Below are 7,606 nucleotides of genomic sequence, written 5' to 3'. Positions count from 1 at the left end.
GAATCATTTTTTAGTTATTATTGTGGGATATAAAAGGGGCTTAATATGCTTAGGGTTACGATTGTTGACTTAAATCTGAGATTTAGGGAGAGATCATCAACCTCTCAAATGTAGGTGTTTATCGTTTATGTATTAGGGATTATATCATTTTGATTTGGTACCGACGGATTAAAATCTATTATTTTTGCTCTAATTTCAGCATAAACTAATCTCATTTCTATTAAATTAGTATCAAAGCCATTAAAGGCTGCTATTCTACCAAGGCTGCTGTTCTACCAGAAATCTTTGTCGTTCGCATTCGATGTCGTTACACCGCCTCGTATCATTTTAAAATTGAAGTTGTGTCGCTTTCACGATCGAACCTCTTGATAAAGTCACGATTGGATCTACCTGCGAAGCCAACAACTGATCGCAAGTTGCATTCATGACAGAACCTCACAATACAGTCGCAATTCTAGCTAACTAGGAAGCCAACAACAGGATCACAATTCGACATCGTGGCCACCTTGCAGTACATTCGCAATTTGAGCTAGCTAGAAAGCCTCGCGGCGTCGCCTTAGTGACTAAACCTCACAATATAGTCAATTCAAGCTAGCAAGGAAACCAAAGACGGGATCGAGTGTATAGAAGTTCCGCCTTCGTGATAATAAACCATTATGGGAGTAATGAGACCAAGAAAATAGATGCTCTGGAAAAGTAATTAGGGAAGATATGAGCGCTAAATCAAATATGAAATGGATGAGTGTTTCTCGTTCATGGAGGGGTGATTCTCGTCCATAGAGGAGAGATTCACGACCCTGAAAGAAATGACAAAGAAAATCATAGAGATTTATACAAACCCATAGCCGCCCGTTTCGGGAATGAGCAATGGCATCTAGAGCGAACGTAATAGGCAACAATTAGAAGGATTTGCGCAACATCAGGGCAGCTTTGTTGCCAGTAGGCATATCTTGAGCTGCTGGATTGAGTGACTGAATCGGAAGCGGGCCCGATCGGCAGCAATCAAAAGGAATAATACGGCATCCGAACAGCTAGAATGAGTGACATTAGGTAGAACGGAATGACATGCAACTGGAGGCTAGAGATAATAGATTCAAAAGATTTTGGCCTGAAACAAGGAACCATGGTGGGTGAGAACCCAACCGAGGTCTGCATCCAACTACGCCAAAACCTTATGCTATGGCAACCTTTCGGGCAAAAGGGGATTCATAAGCCTATGAGAATGAGCAAGGTGATTATAGGGCGAGATAAGCTCATGTAAGAAGGAAAATCAATATGTGTAGAAAAAGGAAACTAAACTACTGCTTCATGGGCGGACCAAACTTCTGTCAAAGAAATTGGCGAGGAGACTCACGCATAAAGAAACTGAAGATGTCCATCTTTGAGAAAGAAGATGCTTATAGTTGTGTTTATCGCGTGGAAAGATACATTATTGTTAATGAGCTGATAAAGGAAGAAAAATTGATGACAAAGACCCTAAGTTTAGAAGGGTAAACTCTAACATGGTATCAATGAAGAAAACAATATCAACTAATCAGAACGAGAGAATAATTCAACACCGATTGTTTAAGCATTTCATAACCACCTAGAAAGGGGTTTTACACCAATAGTTTTTTGCATTGGTACAAGAAGGGTCCGTTATGGATTATAGAGAGAAATTTGAGATATTTTTTGATCGTTTGAGAGGTATATCATAAGTACTGTTGGAAAGAAACTTCATGAAGCTAGAGATTCAAATAGCTCTTCATCTGTTGAGATCACGAGAATTTAGGAGAAACTAGAGATAAAAATGCAATGTAATGAACTAATAGACACAACACAAGTGAATCGGCCCACCAAAATGTTACAATCACGATGATACCAAAATCTCAAACAGTGGAATTCTAAAGGGAGGCTCCACGGAAAGAGAATAATGGGACATGACTGGGGCAACATTCAAACGCCTTACAGAGAGACATTCAGGAAAAGCGAGCTACGGAATTATTTTTTAGGTGTGACAAGAAGTTTGCCTCTCAGTGTACTTGACAAGGAGACAGTGAATGGAGAAACATAGGAGGCTATTGTGGAGGAGAAACACCCTCACAAAGATGTAGTAGAAGACTTATTGAACTCTATGGTAGGGGCTCGAACCACATAATAGAACTTTGGTGATAGATCGGAGAGCATGACGTAGTGGTGTGGTAGATAGTGGAGCCACCCACAACTTCATATCACCTCAAGTAGCTAAACAATTGGAGCTTGAGATGGTTGACATGAAAATTTTTGAAGTATAAGGACGAGACAAGTGGAAAAGAACAGGGAAACTTGTAAAGGGGTAATTTTAACAATGCAAAGTATTCTGGTGATGCAAGATTTTCTTCCCTTGAATTTAAGGAGCACTAACGCATACTGGGCATGAAATGTCTGCAGTATTTAGAGGATACTGAGATGAATTGAGAACTCCTAGCAATGGAGTTCTGAAAGGGAGACCAAATGGTGGTGTTTTGCGATAATCCAAATTTGTGCAAGACCTTGATAACACTCAAGACCGTGATTAGGGCAATATAGGACATGGGGTTGGGATTAAAAGTCATGAAGAATGGTCTCAACAGCAAATAGTTCGCTTGTATTGTCCGTCCCAACAGATTGGAGAAGCGCACGATGCGGGAGATCGCGGGAGAAGTGCGAACGATCGCGGAGAAGCACGATCGATCAGACGATCGAACGAGGAGCGGCGCTCGGATGCGGACAATCGGGGAAGGCGCAAACAAGGGCAGCGCTCGATCAAGAACGATCGCGGGACAGAAGGGCCGTGATCGAGCCGAGCGGTAGAGGCTTCCCTTTGATGGCTCTGATACTATGTGAATTTTGAATAATACTTTTTCTCTCTGAATACATAGATAATTCACCTATAAATAGGCGAGTATAAGAGATAAAAAAGGAGGAAAGAAATCTTCCTACAATTAAGTAATTCCTATAATTATAGAATAAACAAAAATACCTATAATTAAGAAATTATCATTTTTATACTATGACTAAATATAGCAAGTACTAAATAGAATTAAAGTAAATAATAATGAGCGTAATTCCACAGAAGTCGATCAGTTGATGTCTATTCAGTGGGAGTCACTAAAGGCGTTTCAATTGATCGAATATTTGGAAGAATTGAGCACAACAAGAACATGGTTACACCAATACATTACGTTTTATTTATCAGGCACTTCTAGGGAGAGGATGAGGATATGAAGATTCTCTTTGTATCATTTGAGTTTAAAGAAGTGTGTCAGAAATCAACATGTGAGAAAAGTGTTGATTAAATGAAAAGGATTGGCATATTATGATGCTAAGTAGGAGTCATATGACTTGATCCAACAACATTTTCCTCTATTTCACCTTGAGGACAATGTATTTTTTTGGGAGAGAATTAATGCTAGATCGGCACCCACCAAATAATTAGAAAACTTTGTAGGCACAAACTAAAAGGTAAATTTAGTCATTTGTTAGTTATTATTGTGAGGTAAAAATAGAGCTTAATAAGTTCAAGGTTATGTTATGTGTCATTTTTGTCTTAAATCTTGGGATTAGGGTTTGAGAGAGATCGTCTACTTCTCGAATTGTAGGTGCTCGTCTTTTATGTATTTGGGATTATATCGTTTTGAATTGGTACCAACAGAACAAAATTTATTATTTATGTCATAATTTCTACGGAAACTTGTCTTGTTCCTATCAGAATCATGAATTAGCTTTAGACTAAGAAATCCAGAGTGATGCCTAGTTGGAATCGTCCTAACTTCCTTCAACTTCCTTGGCCTAGAAGTTAGGGTTTATCTCAGTTAGTTATATGAAATAAACGACGAATCAAACTGCCTCACAGTTTATAATTCCCAAAACCCACTCATATACTTTCAAGGAACACAATAACGAAAAACAACCAGGGTGAGAAGGCTGGCAGATATGGTTAATATTGCGACAGCAAACCAAGCCAAAAAAAAAAATCAAGCATTCTGATTCTTCAACAAATAATTTTTAGTAATCTTCTCCAAAAGCTGCATGCAGTACATGGCGCTGTACACATACACCAAACACAGAATAATTCATTGACTTAACTAGTAAAATAAAATGTTACTAAAAAAGTAGAAGACTGTTTTGGTACCTACTATTGAAAGGATTTACATTTCAAATGAATGGAAAGCTCACTCAATTGGTCAAACTAATTCCATGCTCGACTGGGCCACAAACGCTATTCACATTTCTTGAGATGCAAAACCAAAACATTGAGTAAGAATGAATTTATGCCTGAGATTTGACATCTCTCTTAGATCATTGGAAGATTTACAGACATACCACTTAATTCCTATGTATTACATATTTAACAACTATAGTTCAATTTTTACATATATCCCCACCATACCCATGCATGAAGATGTTTTAGAAGTAAAAATAGTGGTACTTTTTATGTAATATGAAAGATTTGGGCTGTATAAATGCAAAAAATAAAGTATAGGTGTTAGATATGTAAATAAATAGGAATTTGTTGGTAAGTATGTAAACGCACTTAGATCCTTTCCTTGTTTTCTCCTAAGACCAGTCTGTTCATTGGCTGACAGTCACTTTCAAAATGCACAAATAGGAAAGAGCAGTCTAATACATAAAAGTAAGAAATGAGTCGTTACTCATAATAGAATCGTGTTAATAGAAAATTCAAAGGGAGCAGGATACATCAGAATCAAAATTACCAAACGAAACAGCACCTGTACACAGAACTGCTCCATTTGGAAATTATGAGAGTAAACCAATTATTCACAAGGAGAAAGTCATCTTACTGTCAGCAAAAAATTAAAGAATATTTACATACATACCACTCAATTCGTATGTATTTACATTTCCAATACCTAAAATTCAATTTTTACATGGACTCCACCATACCTATTCATGAAAAGTTGTATTTAGGTAAAGTTTATGTGTTAGACATGTAAATACAAATGAGTTGGGCGCTATATATGTCAATACCCCAAAAAGTAATTTAGGACTTACACAACTCAAATCAAAATTTCCAGGACAGTAAGTATAGTCTTTTAGAACGACAGCCGGTGTGAAAGAGAACTTCAAATTCAACATCGGACGAAAAAAATGCATGAATATACACAAACTGAAGATTATAGACATTTAGAAACTCCTAGACAGGTGTTTCCCCCTTCTAGAAATCCATCCTCATCACTCACCTTCTTCCAATAAGCCTTCATATTATTAGCTTCCGTAAATCCATCTTACAAAATAAATTAAAGGGAAATTAGCATTTATACCACACAATTCTTATCTATTCACATATCAAACACACAAGTTAGATATTTGCACTTAAACCTATGCATGAGAAAGAGTATTTCACTTTTAAAAAGATAGTAATGTGATATTTTTGTTGTGAGGTATTTTTTATGAGAGGTTAAAAATTTGAGTGGTATGCCTATAAAGATAGGTGTTAGATATGTAAATACATAAGGATTGCATGGTATGTATGTAGCAACCTGTTGGGAAAAACTACTATGAAAGATTCTCCTTCTAGTTTCACCGCGGAATAATATCACAAGATTCAAGAAAATTGGAATAATATATTTAAACACAAAATCAAAATCAAAACAACAAAAAAAACACAAGAATTTTACATGAAAAAACCCAAGAACAGGAAAAACCGCGAAGCCACACCACCGCAAATTCACTGTGAAAATCATATAGTTTACAGATGACTCACAAAAGTTTCTTCTCCACACTCACGCAAAGAAACTTACAGAACGCTCAACAATCTTCCTCCTCTAATCCGGCGTGAACAACACACGTCGAGATCCCAGAAATCCTGATCTCCAGCTCTTCTCTCCTTCACCAGGAACTTAGTGAAGAACACCTGAGAAAGTCTAAAAAAGAAACGCTGTTTAAAATTGTCTTAAAACCAGAAATTTTGCATACCAACTATTTCGAGCGCAAAAGCGTCTAAACTAAGTGCAAAAGCGCCCGCCTCTTGGGAAGCAGAATCGTGCTCAATATAGTTCAGCACTTGAGCGCCCCCTTCTCCGTCGAGCGCCTAAACATGGGCACAAAGGCCCCCATAGGGGGCGCAAAGCCGCCCCCTTCAGAAGCAGCGCCGACATAGTGGGCGCTTGAACGCCCAAGCTCAGTGCCTAAGCACCGAGAGAGCGCCGGGTTCTCGGTCTTCCCTGGGTGCTTTGGCTCCACAAGACTAACAAAACCCAACTCAACCTTGACAACCTAAAGTAATTTCATCTACTCAACATTCACCAACAGTATGACAACATTTGGTTTCTGATTAGAGACGGCTGCCTGACTCCCTTTTGCCTCTATCAGCATGAAAGGTGGAGGACGAGATGACCTAACCCTTCCTCGGCTACAAACTCTGAAGCTTTACCTAGCTTCCCTTATTGAACACATGAGAAATCTTTCTCCCTCAACCTCGAATCCTTCAGTCAGTTCAAGGTTGAATAACGCAAATAAGGTTCCAAAACCCCTCTTAGCCACGCACTATCTCTATCCCACGAAACTTTACATATTCAAACAAAAAGCAATAGAACGTAAACCATTCTTCCGATTCGAGTTAAAACAAACTCGCATACAAACGAAAGTGCAAAATTACAGCGTAAGGGGATATAAATGGTGGATTCAAGAAACAAAGATGTGAAGGCAGAGCATCCGCACTTCGGGCCTCGTGGCGTCCCCGCGGGCGAGTGGCGCGGCTGCTGCGATCGAGACGATGCGGTCCGGTAAAGGAAACATAAATAGCTATTACAGAGCAATAGAAAGAAGACAGATGGGCAAGTTGTCGCCAGTAATTAAATGTAATGGGTCGGATCTGAGATCCATCTAGAAACTATCCGACCCGTTCGTTTTGGGGAAATTATTAGTTGAATGAATAATGTGCATTTTTTAGAGAAAAAATATTTAAATTTAAGTTTTGAATTTATAGAAACATAATATTTTTTTTTAAATAAACTATACATAATTTAAAAGAATACATCATAATCATATCATAGTCATATTTTTTATGTCGACATGTCAAACAATTGAGTTAATGTTATCTCGATTGTCGACTGATGTTATTGGTCTCTTCAACCACTCATACCAAAGAATTATTTTGTTTGGTATCTGCACGTCGGGACAATGTTCCATGGTGACAAAGTCAGATTTTCACTGTTGTTTAGACTTGTGGTTCATCAGACGGAAGATTTTGTCCATAGCAAATGAGAATCAATATTTAGCTAATCAATCATGGAATGAGGGCTCGATCCCTCTAGCTAGGCAAAGTTCTTTAGATATGGTTCTCTTTAGATGATTTAGGGTTCGAAGAAGTTCATTTTGAAATTAATTTTTTTAATTTTTTAGTTAACTTTTTTAATGATTTGAGATTTAGAATTTATGTCGAACATGAAGACCAATTAATAATTTTTGGGATGAGATCAATTTTATATTATAGACAGTGAAATGATAAAATGATAAAATCAATTTCTTTTAAAGTTATGTTTAATTCATTCATTATTTTGGGACCACAATTCAAATAAATAATAACACCCACAAAAAAAAAAAAAAAAAAAAAAAAAAAAAAAAAAAAAATCCCGCTTTTTTT

This window comes from Phalaenopsis equestris, unplaced genomic scaffold (assembly GCF_001263595.1).
Source record: "Phalaenopsis equestris unplaced genomic scaffold, ASM126359v1 Scaffold000335, whole genome shotgun sequence".
Lineage (NCBI taxonomy): Eukaryota > Viridiplantae > Streptophyta > Magnoliopsida > Asparagales > Orchidaceae > Phalaenopsis > Phalaenopsis equestris.
Note: the sequence above shows the minus strand (reverse complement) of the source record.